Source organism: Rhinatrema bivittatum, chromosome 2 (assembly GCF_901001135.1).
Source record: "Rhinatrema bivittatum chromosome 2, aRhiBiv1.1, whole genome shotgun sequence".
Lineage (NCBI taxonomy): Eukaryota > Metazoa > Chordata > Amphibia > Gymnophiona > Rhinatrematidae > Rhinatrema > Rhinatrema bivittatum.
The window spans coordinates 770,286,917-770,304,009 of record NC_042616.1 but is presented as its reverse complement, the minus strand read 5'-3'; the positions used below and the strand labels follow the sequence as shown (position 1 = coordinate 770,304,009).

Here is a 17,093-nt window from a genome sequence, read left to right as displayed (position 1 = left end):
TATCCAAATAGGTTCCCAACTGGGCAGGACATATTGGGAAGGAAATTACAGAGACGACATATCAGAGTGAAGCATTATCAATCCATCTTATCTCTGCTCTTTGGATCCAGTGATGCTGATCCTGGAGTCGGAATTTGTGAGGAGTGTGTCTGAGACTTTGTCCTGGAAGGAAGCTATAGTGAGCTCTGCTCTCACAGAGTGTCCAAAACTTCAAACTTCACTTGTACTCAGTGGTTGAGACTGCAGCACTTGTCTCACCCACTGAGAAAGGAAGATAGTGCCAGGCTGCCAGCAGTGACACTTTGCTGCAGAATTTTTTTTTATCCCCTGGGAAAGGGTGCAGGCAGGATCTGGGTGATGGTGGAAGATGGTGGGGAGAGTTGAAGCAGACCAGCAGTGCTAGTACAGAGTAAGATATTTTTTCTCTTCTGGAAGGGCACTGCAGCACCATTCCAGTCCAGTGATGTGAGTACTCAATGCACAGAGAGACAGCAGCAAGCAACATACCATGCAGACTGCCAGCATTTGTTTTATGGAGCATCTGAGTAGAGCGGTCTCAGCTGTGCACTAGTACATAGCACTACACTTCTATGCACTAATGCACCATTAACCGTACACAGAGTTGTACGGTTAATGGTATACACACAGTCAGTTACAGTACAACTCATACAGAAATAATCCTATTACCCAGATCCCCAGTAGGCACAGTCATAGGGCAAGATGTTCAGCCTCCCTAGGCAATGACGTCATCCTACCACATGATCTCTCACTCGCTGGCGATCTCGCCAATGCATGCATCATGCTGTGTGATGCCGTCACATCTACCACGATGCCTGCAGCACTCTGCCCGCTTCCGGCATTCTAGGCGGCCGCCTGTTTCCCCTAATGCCTCCCACCAGCCCTGAGTAGGAGGTGACAAATTCCATCATGTTAGGAAAAGGCAGAAGCCAAGGGAAAAATGTTGGCAGAGGAGGAACTAAAACAGGGACCTAAATTGAAAAGGGACTTTTTCAAATCCAAAATGGAAGGAGAGACAGGCAACTAGTACTTCCTCCCCCACCTCAATATCAAAACCATATTGGCCATAAAGAATCATCTCTTCTAACTCAGACTATACTAAAAGTAGCTGGCAAGAAAGACTCTCAGCCCACCCAAGCAAAGGAGGTCCAGCACAAATGTCCGTGACATACTTTTTTGCAACAAACCAGAGAGACTGTCACTTCCCTTATACTTAATGAATATATCACAACAAATAAGGGAACCTATATATTATTGCATACAGTCAATATCATATAACATATTTTAAATACATAATCCTTTATTAAATGTTACTTCAATATTCCAACATTAATTATATATCAATATTTTAAACACACTGTAAAACCTTTACCATATGACAATGTGGATACAATACAACTATATACCAAATACACAATCACTTAAATATTCCCCCTAAAAAATATCTCTCATTCATTCGGACATTCACACTACCTGTTCCCCGTAGGGACACATTAAAATTCACCCCCCCCCATACACATATTATATTGCCATTACCTACATATATCCAAATATTTTTTGTCAACAACCTGGGTATTCTTTCACTATTTTTTCTCTATTATTATACTCCTATACATTTATCATTGTCTCCACAATCCCTACAAGGACCCTTGTTTTGCCCTGCAAGGCTTCCTCAGGGGTTATCTTCTTCAAATATCTTCATAGAAAATTCTCCATTCCCACATTCATATAGAAAATCCCAGCTGTCGAAAATGTTCACTCCTTATCCACCAGTGTCCAAATGATGTCCTATAATGTGTAAAAACACTGTATCAACAATTTATACATATGTATAAAGAAATGTATTATATTACTTACAATCTAGACTCATCAATCCTATACTACTATCTCATATCACTGCATTTCCAAGATTCTTCCATTTGTTCCGTATCACCAGTTTCTCATAACTTCTCAATTCTAAAAAGTTAATGCAACATCTAAAGTATCTTCTACTACTTTTTCAAGCATTAGTTAAATAAAGTTACTAACTCAAGACTAACTCTTACAGATGGTAATTGTATCACATCAGCATTACTCTGTTGTTGCTTTCAGGCATCCAAAATGCTTCAACTACCCACCATTATCCAACCTATAAACAAACACAAATACTACAATGAAAAACATACCATCCCATAAAGCAGCCAGATAATACCAATACTTCTCATATATTTCAAAGTACTTACTGACAATGCTTTCAAACAGGCCGCCGTCTACCGGATCACCATACCGGAAGAAGAATTACCTCATCGCTCGATTTAAAGTCCATCTTATATCCAATAGAACTAAAGCCCGACCCATCTTTTAACCAATCTGAACACTCCTTTTTTCACACCCCTCCATCTCAGAACGTAATGCATCACTTGACATCTCAATACGTCCTTACCAAAACCACATATTGATCCCTACTTCAATTTACTACCTGTCTCTATCCCTTAAACATAATATGCCGCCCATTCAATCTCACTATTGAGACCCTACTGCTGTACAGCGTTCCATTGGAAAATGAATTTCTGTTCCATGCACCACAGCCAACGGGTAGCTTCCCCTCGATGACTATGTACACACTGTGCCACCATGAAAAATCGTAATTCATCAATCTGATGTTTGGCACTCATCCAATGAGCAACGAGAGGGGCTCCTTCTTTTTGAACAAAAATATTACTCTTGTGCTCTATAATCCTCCGACGGATCATCCGTTTGGTGTTCCTACATATAATAACTTGCAAGGGCACATAATGACCCTCTCGGACGTGCACGGAAAGTCTCCTTTGATGGCAAATGTTATTTTCTTACTGAGGTGTTTAAACATACACCCTTCCAGTACATTAGCACATACAGAGCACCCCGAACATATCAATTGACCCCTACCATAACTACATTCCTTTTTGCATCCTTGGGCCACCAGTGTCCTTAAATTCTTTCCTTTCTTAAATGCAAATACTGGGGGTTCCCTACACCCTGGAATAGATTTTAGTAATGCCCAATGCTTCAAGATGGCATTCTTAATCTGCATCACCTTAGATGAATACGATATGCAGGACACCACTCTATCAATTTGCGAATGTGTGCCTTTGATCAGCAAATTTTCCCTATTAGCATATAAGCCCCTTTTAAATGCTCATCTCACACATTTCTTGGGGTACCTCTGTGCAATAAATTTAAGTATCAATTGTTACGCTTTCATCTTACAATCCTCTGTGGAATGACAGAGTCTCCTATACCTTAAAAATTGACTAATAGGGATAGATTCCCTCAGTCTCCTAGGATGAAAGCTTTCAAAGTGAAGGATGGACTTCCTATCCATTGGCTTCACATGTACTGATGTCACAAATCTTCCTTGATGCCGATATATTTTTATATCCAAAAGTAGCTGTACTAAGAAAAGTTGGTGTGAAAACATTGTAAACTTATGCCTGGATTTTCTATCGGCACACAGGTTTGTGAATCCCGCGGTAACGGGGGGCAGGAGGGTGAAGCGGGGGTGGGCCTGCGAAGGCCAGCAGTGATCGCACCACCGTGGTGTTATCTCTGCCAGCTTCTGCACCCAATAGCGCCACCGTGAAAGGTGGCGCTATTGGGTGTGCTACTGGCAGCGATATCAGGTCGTACCTTATCGCCACCGCGTCTGCCCCAACTCCTTCTCTTCCGGTCCCGACTCTGCTCCGACTCCGCCCCTATCTAGCTATCGCATGCGAAAAGTCCCTTTTTGCATGTGATACCGATAGAAAATGACCCCCTTAGTGAGGGAGATATTCAAAGGAAAACATTTAAGTAGGTTAGATGAATAAGACTTATCCAACTAACTTACATGGTTATTTCTGCTGAATATCCCTAAATAAGCTGCTAGTTAGCTGAATAAATCTTAATCGGCTAACTTTAGACCTGCTATTGAGCAGGTCTGTTTATCCGATTAAATTAACTGGATAAATTTAGATATCATTACTTATCTGGATAAGTTAGCTGGATCAATAGCTCCTCCCCAAAATGCCCATTTCCGACTCACCACTTAGCTGACTAAGTTCTTACTTATTCAGTTGTGGTGCTGAATATTGAACTCAATAAATATAGTAAATTATGGCAGATAAAGATCAAATGGTCCATCCAGTCTGCCCAGCAATTTGCTTTTGGTAGTAACTGCAGCTTTGTACAAGTTACTCCCTTGCAGAAGTGTTACACCTAAAGTTAACCCTGATTACCCCATTTCTTCATTCACATCTTCTAGCTCAGTGTTTCAATACACCTAGTTTCGGGCACAGTTTGTTATTGGAACAGAATGATTTTCAAAGGTAAAGTTTACAGGCGGACAGTGTGAGGATTCAGGTGGATAGGAAAATCAGCTTGCTTTTGCTGTGTTTAATTTTAAATGGTTATGTGATAACCAGATATTTATTGTTTTTAAGTATAGTTGTATTAAAGTTAAGGTTTTGGTCCAAGAATCTATGTAGGGAACGATAAACTGGATGTCATCTGCAAATATTTTAAAGTTTAGATCAAGGCCGGCTAGGAGATGACAAAGGGGAAGCAAGTAAATGTTCGAGAGTAGCGGATAACGAAGATCCTCGAGGGACACCTGAGTTGGTGTAGTACCAGTTAGAACTGAGATCACCAAGAATGACTTTTTGTGCACGGTTGGCAAGGAACGATTTGAACCATTGAATAACACAACCAGTAATGCCTATGTGTTGTAAATTAGAAAAGAGAATATCATGGTTTAATGTGTCAAACTGTGCAGAGATATCCAGAAATACTATAATGTAGACTGTGTTGGAGTCGAAACCTCTGAAGATAGATTCAGCAGAGGTTATGAGAAATAATTCGGTGCTATGACCCTTTCTGAAGCCATGTTGATGTGGATGTAGAAGGTTATTGTCATTAATGTATTCGGATAGTTGATGGAGTAAAACAGATTCAATTATTTTTGCTAGCGAAGGAAGTGAGACAATGGGGCAATAATTGATAATGTCGAGCGGGTCAACATTTTTCTGTTTGGGTATTGGCAGGATGGAAGTTTGTTTCAAAATAGATGGAAAACAGCCCATGGAAAGAGGTAGATTGACTATGTCAGCTAAGAAAGGGGAGATTTGTTCCTTAATATTTTTAGCATTTGTCTGGGAGACTATTTGAGGCTTTGGATTTGGATATAATACGGGTTACTGTGGCAAGTTCAACAGGAGTGAAATCAGAGAAAGAACTGATTGCTGGGGGAAGATTAGGAAGGGGGATTGATAGGAGAGTAAATTCAGAGGAAATCTTGTCTATTTTTTTCTTTGAAGTACTGGGCAATGTTGTTACAGAAATCTGCAGTGGAGTTTGGCGTATAGTAGTAAGTGATTTTACTATGCTGAAAAGAGCATGTGGATTACCATTAGCAACTTATATTTGTAAGGAATAGAAGGTTTTCTTGGTGTGATCAATTTCATTTTTATATTTATGTAGATAGGTGTAGTAGGCCTGTTTGCATTCAGGTAAAGGATTTTTTCACTGTGATGACCTGGTCCAGACAGTGGGAAAAAAGTGGTTTGAGACATTCCCCCCATGACCCCTACTGTCATTTAGAAGGAGCCGCTTGCCTTGATATGCAGGGTGGCCAACAGTTTGGTGAGGCCAAGCACAGCGTGAGACCTTTGTGTGATCGGATCCAGATCTCCTCGGATTTCTTCATATAATTCCAGGATAGCCTGAGAGTTGAGGCGATACCTGAAAACCACAGAGTCCTCTGGCATGCCCAGAAAGGATGTTCATGAAAGGAAATGCACTCCCTGTATCTCCTGTGCCGTGGCTGCATGCAGGGCCTGTGGCTTTACCTACAGTGCAGAGACTTCCCTAAGAGGGTTTGGAATTGGCCTTGCCTGTTCTTGAGGTTATTGTTGTTCCGCTTGTTATCTGCAGCGAGCCTGCTGTCGCAACAATTAACCTTGCCACAAGCATTATGGCTTTAGGAAGGTAGACCAGGTAAGAACAGGTGTTTTTATTGGGCCAGGAAGGCCTGCTAGGTGTTTCCGTTAAAATTACTCTTTTTATTGCGCGAGATAATCGCTGTAATAATAGCCGCGATCAACAATATCACCCATGATAAATACTTTTTTCACCATACTGCAAAAAAAGAGGTGTAGTTATTTCCCACGTTAAATCCCGCATTAGCGTGCATTACTGTATCGCATGTGCACTAGCAAGCCTTCATTTCCATTTACCCTGCTCAACTTCCTCCCACTCAAATACAAATTTTTAATTTGCATACGCATTTTGTGATGTGGTATTTATTGCGCACGTTAAGGCCTTATCATGTGTGTTAGGGTCCTAATGCATGCGATAAGGCCCTAACGCAATTTGATAAATGACCCTGAAAGTTTGAAAAACCAACCAAACAGAATTAAATTTCTCCATTCTATCCCTTTTCAGAGCTGACAAATTCTCCATCTGATAGATAAATAAAAGCCTTTTATATACCAAAAATGTGTCTGGTCTTTTTCTATCCTTCCAGTAAGCCATAATCTCACATTATGCTGCATTCAAAATTGAAGTAACCAGTCAATCTGTTTTCTTTGGCATTCCCTCAACCAATGCTGAACGCAGAAATGATAATGGGTCTGTTTCCATTTGAAAACCCATGATATCCAACATCTGTCTATTAATCATGTTCCAAAACAGAACAATTACTGGAAATAACTACCTTCTATGGCCCATTAGCCCTCTACCTCTACCCCCACACTCCCTCCAACATCGATGAGTCATTGTTTCAGGGAACATGACTTTCAAGCCCACTGGAGTGTAATACTATCTCAGATATATTTTTAAAGAATTCTCTGTCAACAGTGCCAAAATGGATGTTTTCACCACCCGCCCCCTAATATCATTCCAGTATCATTGTCATCTGAACACTCCAACTCTTTTATCCTATCCTTCACATGTTTAAGAAGGGTATCCTCAGGGGGGTAGCTCAATCTTTTATACATTTTTTTAAATAAACACCAAAATAGGTAACCCTTTTATGCAATATGTTTCAAATATTAGAATAGCCCTTTCCCTCTCATCTTTTCCCCACCATCTTAGAAATAAAGTTCCAGACTTGCACGTAGCATAGAAATCACCTCTATCCAAACCATATTATTTCCTCAGACTACCAAAAGACTCCCAACCCTGGGAAGAAAGAATCTGCCCCAATCACACTAATCTATGCTGCTCCAATGTCTGAAATCATGGGTTCAATCCTAGCCAAAAATCTTCATTATAACGAATCAACATTAAAAGGGAGACCTCTCCACAAGAGAGTAGCTTCTTTTTAGTGATGCCCACACCTCTAATGTTCTCCTAGTGAATGGGTTTCAAACATCTTTATCAAGCTATGACTCTTTCCATCTCCAAAGCAAAGCCTTTAATGGCATTGTCTGGAAACTTTATTCAATTGAGACCTGTTACTTCAAGGATCACTTCATAAACCATTCCAACACACCCTAACCTGCACTACTTTGTAATAATACCTATCAATCTGTGGTACCCTGAAATCTCCCATCCCCTTGGGTGTAAACAGAGCATGACAAGACAGGTGGGCCCATTTCTGCTGCCACACAAGGTCCATAAATTTCCCCTGAACGTTTTTCAACTCCCCTGGGACCAATGCAACAGGGAGAACCCGAAACAAATAATTTAAACAAGGAAGCACATTCATTTTCAAAACTGCTAGTCTACCAAGCCAAGACAAGTTTGTTTGACACTATTTATGCAAATCAAACACTAACTCCCTAATTAAGAATGAGTAATTTTTACCCCCAAGTATTTAATGTAATGGGAAGCCCATTTGAAAGGGAAACCACCTTTAATCTCTCCGCCAAAGATGGCTCTAAAGAAATATTTAATATTTCAAATTTACTCATATTAACTTTGAATCCGGAAATTGCTCCTTAGTGACTCATCTCCATTACCAAGACTGGAAGAGAGGTTAAAGGATTGAACAAAGTAAACAGCACATCATCTGCAAAGAGAGAGACTTTATAGTTGACTACACCTAGCTTATTACCTCCATACTTTGTCAAATCTTTTCCAGTAGAGGTTCCATCACTAATGCTGTTTATTGTAATCACTAATTCTGTTTATTGTAACGCCTTAACCGCGACAGTTTTGTTCTTTGGAAACCGACCTGATTTGATACTTGTATTAAGAAGGTCGGTATATAAAAATCCTAAATAAATAAATAAATAAATAATGCGAAGAGGAGTGGCAATAGTGGACAGCCGTGCCCAGTCCCCTGCCCAGGAGAAAGCTATCTGAGGACCCCCCATTTACCTTCACGCATGCCTGAGGAGAGTCATACAACTTTTGTATCCATTGATAAAAATTATCTCCATGCCCAAATTTACCCAATGTTTTGTACATAAAAGCCCAATTGAAATAGGCCTATAGGAACCACAATTAGTACAATCTCGTCCCACCTTCAAAATAACTGTAATTTCTGCTAAGTGAATGGAGGGGGGAAAATGACCACCCCAATTAGACTATTAAACATTGATTTTAAGGGTCCCATTAACACACTGGAAAATCTCTTATAAAAACAAGCAGTATACCCATCTAGGCCAGCAGACATTTATTTTTAATTTTTTCATAGCAGCCTCAATTTCAAAGGCAGTTATCTCCTTGTTCAAAGCCTCCCTTTGAGATGGAAACAGCCTCGTCAGATTAACTTCAGCCAAATAGGTATCTATATCCTCATCTTGGACTATTTCTTCCTTCTGATAGAAGTCTTGATAGAACTCTTTAAATCTCTGTAGGATCTTGCTGGGACCATTTGCCCTCCCCTTGTCTTAATCCCCACTACTTGGGATCGTGCTACCTTCCTCCTTAGGTGCTAATAACCGAGATGCTTTGTTCCCATGCTCAAAAAAATTTTGTTTGACTTGGGTCATGAGATAATCAATTTCATCTAAGGTCAGAGATTTTAGCTGAGTTTTCTCTCTTTCTAACTCAGCAAGCACCCTCTTTATGCTTCTTTTCCAACTCTAGCAGGCTCTTCCTTAATCCTTCAGCCACCCCCTCTCTTTTCTTTTTGGCTGCTCACATAATTAGTCTACCCCTCATCACGCACTTTAACCCATCCCACAAAGTAACCTCCAAAACTTCCCAATTATCCTTTTTATCCAGATATCCCTGTAGCCCATGTTCAATTTTAACATAAATTCTCATCTTTCAGGAGGGAATCATTCAGCTTCCAAAAGCGCTGAGGTGGAAAAGATGAAAAATTCAAAAGTGTTAACCATATGGGAGCATGGTCTGTTGAAACTCATGCCTCAGTCCCAGCTTCTACCAATTTTCCCACTAAAGCTAAGGCACAGAATATCATGTCTGTCTGGGAACATGTGTCGTTTGGTACATAATACAAAGTATAATCTTTTACTATAGGATTTAAAATTCTTCGGCAATCAACTATTCCCAGTGTTTCTATCATTTTCACCAATTTTTTCCTGTGCGATTTTTGCAGTCACCCCAACCATTTAGAATCTGTGGGCTCACTGTAAGGTTAAAATCCCCTCCCAGGATGACAGGCCGCTTGGCAAAGCTCCCCAAATATTCAGTCTCACACTCATAAAACTGCCCTGCTCTTGATTTGGAGCGTATATAGTGCCATGGTCACAACCACCCCTTCAAAGAGAGCACTGAGAAACAAGAATCTACCATCCTTACATTTTTTAATATCCAAAATAGAAACATTAAACGACTTGTAAAAAAGAGAAGTCCCATCCCTTTTTACTCATTAGTAGATGCCAAGATAGTGAATGGGCAATCTTTATGCTTAAGTGATCTCTCATCCCTTATCCTTAGATGTGTTTCCTGCACAAAAGCAATATCGACCTTTTGACATTTTAACTCTTTAAATAACAACTGCCTCTTGGCCTCTCACATTTATTGGCATAAGCTTTTTAGATAACATTATCCCATCCTGTAACGCCATTCAGAAATTCCAGCTTATGCCACCAATAGCCCCTCCCACACCTTCTTCTACACTTTATAACTTCCCAGCAAACTCCCCCCTCCTTCCCCCATGCCCTTGGTCTCCTCCCTCCCCTTCCCCTAACCTGCCCTATTACCCCACCACCACCACCACCACCTCTACATAGAGAGTCAAAGCCTTGACCTCCTTCTGCCACCTGGCAGATCCCTATGGAGGAGCAACTTCACCTCCTAGATGTACAGCCAGTATTAAAAAGAAAACCACTCATATCAAGTAAATAACTTTCTGAAATAGTCCCTCATGCAACCCACCACCAGAGATAAGTTGCAGTTACCCAGATATCAGCATCCACACATTTTCTTAAGAGTAAAGGAAAAATTACTATTTTTCAGACCCCAAAGCTATGTGCCCCAACCCAAATTAATATTGGGTATAAGAAACCAAATGAGTAAAGTAACTTCCAACAAAGAATAGAAAAACTCCTCCCAAATGGCAAGGAGAATTTCTGGAACACTAGGTCCTCAGGTCTTGGAACCTTGTTTCCCAGAAATAACTTTTCAGCATAGTGATAGGGCCTGTATTATTTACTTATTTATTTATTTTATTTATTTAAAATCTTTTCTATACCATCGTTAAGTAATATACCATCACAACGGTTTACAGAAAGGCACAAATAGTAATGTCAGGAATTGTATATGGTAATACGTTTATAAAGTGCCATTAAGGTCCGGTTACATAATTTCATAATAAAGGCTATTTGATGAATGTAATAAATCTTGTCCTTTTATACATGTATCAGTTTTCTTTACATGTATAGTTCTCTTAGAACTGTATAATTTCTCTTATGTTAGTGGTGGAATAAAATAATAAAAATCTGCTCATTTGAGCTATGTGCTCTGTGCTGATGTTCTGCTGCCTGTTTTGTTTACACTTGTATTTTTATGCTCCGTTCTCTTTGTAAAATGCTTGTTTAAAAAGCCAGGTTTTTAAACTTTTTTTAAAAAGTTTGAAATTTCTCTGTAGTCTAATCTCTAAGGGCATGGTATTCCATAGTATAGGTCCTGTTAAGGATAATGCCCGTTCTCTAACTTGGGATAGTCTTGCTGTCCTAACAGAAGGGATGGTTAGGAGGGCTTTGTTAGCCGATCTCAGATTTCTATGTGGGACATGGACACGCAGTGCTGTATTCAACCATTCTGCTTTTTCATCATGAATTAGTTTATGTATTATGCATTGTGTTTTGTATTGTACTCTGTGTTCAATGGGAAGCCAGTGTAATGTGATCTCTTTTACTTTTACCAGTAAGTATTCTTGCAGCGAAGTTCTGTAATATTTGGAGTGGTCTTAAAGTTGTGTATGGTAATCCTGGAAAGAGGGTGTTGCAGTAATCGGTGCTTGCAAATATTAGTGCTTGTAGAACTGTTCAAAAGATAGTAGGTGTTAGTAAAGGTTTTAGTTTCCTGAGAACCATAAGTTTAGCGTATCCTTCTTTTACTTTTAGTGATACGTGTTATTTAAGGCTGAGTTTTGTGTCAATTATCACACCTAGGTTCCGTACCTTTTCAGCTAATTCTACTTTTTGATTATTCTTAAGCATTATTGGTGTGTGAATGATCTCAATATTTTTTCGCTCTAAATGTAGGAATTCTGTTTTTTCAATGTTAATAACTAGCTCCATTTGGTTTAGTAGTTGATTGATGATGTCAAGGTACATGTTAGCTAGGTTTAATGTTTTTTCAATTGTGTCTTCAATTGGTAAAATTAGTTGTATGTCATCAGCATATATGTAATAGAGATGTGAATCGGAACTGGAATCGGTTCGGTTCCATTTTCGATTCAAATCGTGCATTTTATTTTTGTCCGGCCCGATCGTTTGTTTTTTTATCGGCTGCGCCCGATCCGATAAACAAAAAACCAACCCCGACCCTTTAAAACTGCTCCCTTAGCCTCTACCACCCTCCCGACCCCCCCAAAAATGTTTTAAATTTACCTGGTGGTCCAGTGGGGGTCCCGGGAGTGTTCATTCAGTGGACGGCCGACGCCATCTTTAAAAATGGCACCGGCTGTCCAGTGCTCCTACCATGTGACAGGGGCCGGCCAATGGCATGGTTACCCTGTCACATGGTAAGGGCAAAGGGCCATCGGCGCCATTTTTATTAGTAGCAGCCGATGGCCCGAGAGTGGGAGATTGCTCCCGGGGCCCACTGGACCACCAGGTAATTTTAAAACATTTTTGGGAGGGGGTAGGGAGGGTGGTGGAGGCTAAGGGAGCAGTTTTAAAGGGTCGGGGTGGGTTTTTTGTTTATCAGCCGATAGCCCGAGTATGAGAGATTGCTCCCGGGACCCCCGCTGGACCACCAGGTAATTTTAAAACATTTTTGGGGGGTTGGGAGGGTGATGGAGGCTAAGGGAGTGGTTTTAAAGGGTCGGGGTGGGTTTATAGGTTGTGTCCTAACTCCCGTTAATGTGCACTAACCCGATTAACGATTTTTTCACGATAAATCGGTGGCATTTCTATTGTATTGCACTCTTTAATGATTAATGACGATTTAAAAAATATCGGACGATATTTTAAATTGTCAAAAAATGATTCACATGTAATCGTCAAAAAATGATTCACATGTAATGTATGATTCCTAGGCCTGCTAGTAGATGGCACAGAGGAAGCAAGTAAATGTTAAAGAATGTTGCGGACTGACCCCTGTGGTACTCCTGTTTGTAGATTTATTTCTTTTGACATTACATTTTTGATCTGTACTTTAAAAAATCTGTTACTTAGATATGATCTGAACCAGGCGATTGCCAAAGAGGAAAATCTTGCTCCCTTACGACACTCTTTCTGTGCCATACTCAATGTTCCCAGGCTGGCCTGCATTGCTCTAAGAGCCTCCACAACATTCTTCACTCTGTAGCTGGCTCTGCTAACTGTGAATAACAAGACAAATGGAAAGAGCCACTGGTACCTCACATTTTCTCTCCAGAGCTGAATTGTAATGTCCTGCATTTCCCCATGATTCTTCAATATGGCGGGAGCCAGGACTATGAAAATAGCCATAAGAACATAAGAATATAAGAAATTGCCATACTGGGTCAGACAATGGGTCCATTAAGCCCAGCATCCTGTTTCCAACAGTGGCCAATCCAGGCTATAGGTACCTGGTAAGTTCCAAAAACTAAGACCCGGATTTTAAAAGCCCTACGCATGTAAATTTATTTTTATTTTTTTATTTATTTGATTTATATTCCGCTTTTTCGCACTTTTTTCAGTGATTCAAAGTGGATTACATTCAGGTACTGTAGGTATTTCCCTATCCCCAGAGGGCTTACAATCTAAGTTTGTACCTGAGGCAATGGAGGATAAAGTGACTTGCCCAAGGTCACAAGAGTGACAGTGGAACTAGAACCAGAGGATTTCAGGAGGATTTCCACGCGTAGAAGGCTTTAGGCGTGCCGGGCCTATTTTAAAAAGGCCTGACCACGCGTGTAAAGCCCCAGGACACATGTATGTCCTGGGCTTCAGAAAAGGTGTGGGGAGGGTTGGGGCAGAGGCGGGGCAGTCCAGGGGGTGGGGCAGGGTCAGAGGCTCCCAGCACAGTGGCCATTTGCCGCTGTGCCAGGGGATTGAGTGCTGGAAGGCTGCTGGCGCACGCAACCTGTGCCTGTCCAGAGGCAGGCACAAAAGTTAAGACAAACGTCAGGGGGGTTTAGGATAGGGCTAGGTGGCAGAAAGGTTAGGAGAAGGGGAAGGAAGCTTAGATTAGGGAGTTGGGAAGTTCCCTTCTAGGCTGCTCCGAAATTGGAGAGGCCTGGAAGGGAATGGGGGAAGGCCACGGGCGACAGAATGTGTACGTTTTCACTAATGTGCAACCCCTTGCGCGCGCCGACCCCTGGTTTTATAACATGCGCGCACTGGCGTGCACATGTTATATAATTGGGCATCCATGTGCGTGCGCACATGGATGCCCGTGCGTACCTTTTAAAATTTACCCCTATGTATATCCCATGTTACTGATGCTAGTAATAGCAATGGCTATTTTCTAAGTCAACTTGATTAACAGCAGTTAATGGCCTTCTCCTCCAAGAACTTATCCAAACCTTTTTTAAACCCAGCTACACTAACTGCACTAACCACAACCCCTGGCAACAAATTCCAGAGTTTAATTGTGCGTTGAGTGAAAAATAATTTTCTCTGATTAGTTTTAAGTGTGCTACATTCTAACTTCATGGAGTGCCCCCTAGTCCTTCTATTATCCAAAAAAGTAAATAACTGATTCAAATTTACCCGTTATAGACCTCTCAAGATTTTAAACACCTCTATCATATCCCCCCTCAGCCATCTCTTCTCCAAGCTGAACAGCCCTAACATCTTTAGTCTTTTCTCATAGGGGAGCTGTTCCAGCCCCTTTATCATTTTGATTGCAATTCTCTGTACCTTCTCCATCGCAACTATATCTTTTTTGAGCTGTGGCGACCAGAATTGTACACAGTATTAAAGGTGCAGTCTCACCATGGAGCGATAAAGAGGCATTATGTCATTTTCTGTTTTATTAACCATTCCCTTCCTAATAATTCCTAACATTCTGTTTGCTTTTTTGACTGCCACAGCACACTGAGCCAACGATTTCAATGTTTTATCCACTATGATGCCTTGACCTTTTCCAGGGTGGTAGCTCCAATATGGAACCTAATATCATGTAACTACAGCATGGTTTATTTTTCCCTATATGCATCACCTTACACTTATCCACATTAAATTTCACCTGCCATTTGGATGACCAATTTTCCAGTCTCACAAGGTCCTCCTGCAATTTATCACATTCTGCTTGTGATCTAATTGTTCTGAAAAATTTTGTATCATCTGCAAATTTGATTACCTCACTCGTCACATTCCTTTCCAGATCATTTACAAATATACTGAAAATTATGGGTTCTAGAACAGATCCTTGAGGCACTCTACTGTTTACCCTTTTCCTCTGAGAAAATTGACCATTTAATCCTAGTCTCTGTTTCCTGTCTTTAAACCAGTTTGTAATCCACGAAAGGAGATCGCCACATCTCCTATGACTTTTTACTTTTCTTAGAAGGTTCTCATGAGGTATTTTGTCAAATGCGTTCTAAAAATCCAAATACACTACATCTATCAGTTCACCTTTATCTACATGTTTATTAACCCCTTCTAAAAAATGAAGCAGGTTTATGAGGCAATACTTGCTTGGGTAAAGCATTTGTGCCATTATCTATGTATTTCTATATGTTCTGTGATTTTGATCTTTAGAACACTTTCCAGTATTTCTTCTGGCTCTGAAGTCAGGCTAACTGGTCTTTAGTTTCCCAGATTGCCTCTGGAACCCTTTTAAAATATTGGGGTTACATTGGCCACCCACCAGTCTTCTGGTACAATGGATGATTTTAATGATAGGTAACAAATTTTAACTAATAGATCTGAAATTTCATTTTTTAGTTCCTTCAGAACTCTGGGGTGTATACCATCCGGTCCAGTTGATTTACTACTGTTCAGTTTGTCAGTCAGGCCTACCACATCTTCTAGGTTCACCGTGATTTGATTCAGTCCATCTAAATCATTACCCAATGTATGACCTTCCCAAACTATGCCATTGGCTCTGGCTCATGCTCATGCTCTGGCTCATGCCTCCTTAATTAGAAAGTCACGCAGGCATATTATAATATCTCAAAGCAGATTTCCTCTTCGTAGGCCAAGTGCATGGTAAGCAAGATCAATCAAAATTTCAGCTTCTGCCTTTGCACAACCACCTTTTCTGTATTCAGTAATGCCTTGCAAATTTGATGTGGCACAGATCTGGCATCATCATATTCACTGACCTCTGGGAGGCCTCGAATTTGCAGATTATTGCACCTTGATCTGTTCTTGAGGTCCTCCAATTTGTCCTAAATCTCAGACTGTTGGCCAGAAAATGTGGAAGAAGCGCTTTGTAGTTTATTTAAGTGCAGTTCTTGGTCTTCAATATGCTGCTTCATTTTGTCCATGCAACCCCTAATCTTGGCAACTTTATTTTGTAAGTCATTCACCCGCTCCAAGATTTCCTGCTTAACCTGCTGGATATCCTGGTGGAGGTCCTTCAACCAGGATTTCAACTCTGTGTGTGTAATTGCTTGCTCTTCCCATCCAGTTTTGTTATCCTCTATTCTCTCCATCTCAGAGTCTAAAGATGCCATTTCCCTCATGGCCTGTATTTTGCTAGTGCACTTACACTGTCCACTACTTGCCTCAAAAGTATGCGTCAAATCTGTGGTTTTGCGACTTGTGCCCATAGTCTGAATCTCTCACCCACATTCCCAAGCACTGCAATGCCGTAAAAGTTTCAAAAAACTGGCCAAGGATTGTCTTTTATCTTACATCTGCTACGGAACTCAGACACTATGCTGCCATCTCGGGTGATGATGTCACTTCCTCATCACTGTTTCAGCTTTTAACAATTGCAATGTCATTTCTGCTACCAGTGTTCCAAGCTAATCATTCCACTGCCATGAACACAGGGGTAGTTCTATAATGAGGCAGGAAGAGGCGGTTGCATCAGGCAGCAACATTTTGAGGCAGTAAAAAATGACCCTCTCAGAATGCCACTGTGGCATCCGCCTCACTCTTCCTGCCCCTGCCGCAGCTGCCGACTGAGGCCAGCGGCGGCAGAAAAGAGGAGGCTTGCTGCCATGGGCCACTGGAATATTAAATCATAGGCTATTAAACAGCTAGTGGCTAAAAAGCATTTGGTGCCTCTTCTCAGTACCATCTTAGACTCCAGAAAAGACCAAGCTCAAGCAGCCAGTGTCTTTGAAAATAATATCTGGCCTTATTTCTTCTGGCTTCTTCCTATTAAGGGTATTCTACCAATCTGAATGATGCCTCTTGCCCTACATTTCGAGCCTTGAAGTGTTCTTGCCAATTTGGGTGGCTGCTTTGCATGTTTCATGGTTCTGTGGGGTCTCTGGTCACTCTTCCACTTACTTTTACTCTCTCTCATTGCCTTGGAGGATTTTTTGCCTCTTCTGGTACCCTTCATGGTGCATTGAGCTATTCATGCTACACTTGATTCCACTTTGCCCCTCTCATACAGCTTTG

General features: G+C 40.9%; 1 long non-coding RNA gene across 1 annotated transcript in view; it reads right to left on the bottom strand.

Moving 5' to 3' along the window:
* Window positions 1–1,378: 1,378 nt before the first annotated feature.
* LOC115086284 overlaps window positions 1,379–17,093 on the bottom strand; it is a 301,007-nt gene continuing 285,292 nt past the window's right edge. The window contains exon 5 of the long non-coding RNA XR_003855207.1: window positions 1,379–1,806. This is a non-coding gene — a long non-coding RNA (uncharacterized LOC115086284). The remainder of the gene's footprint in view (window positions 1,807–17,093) is intronic.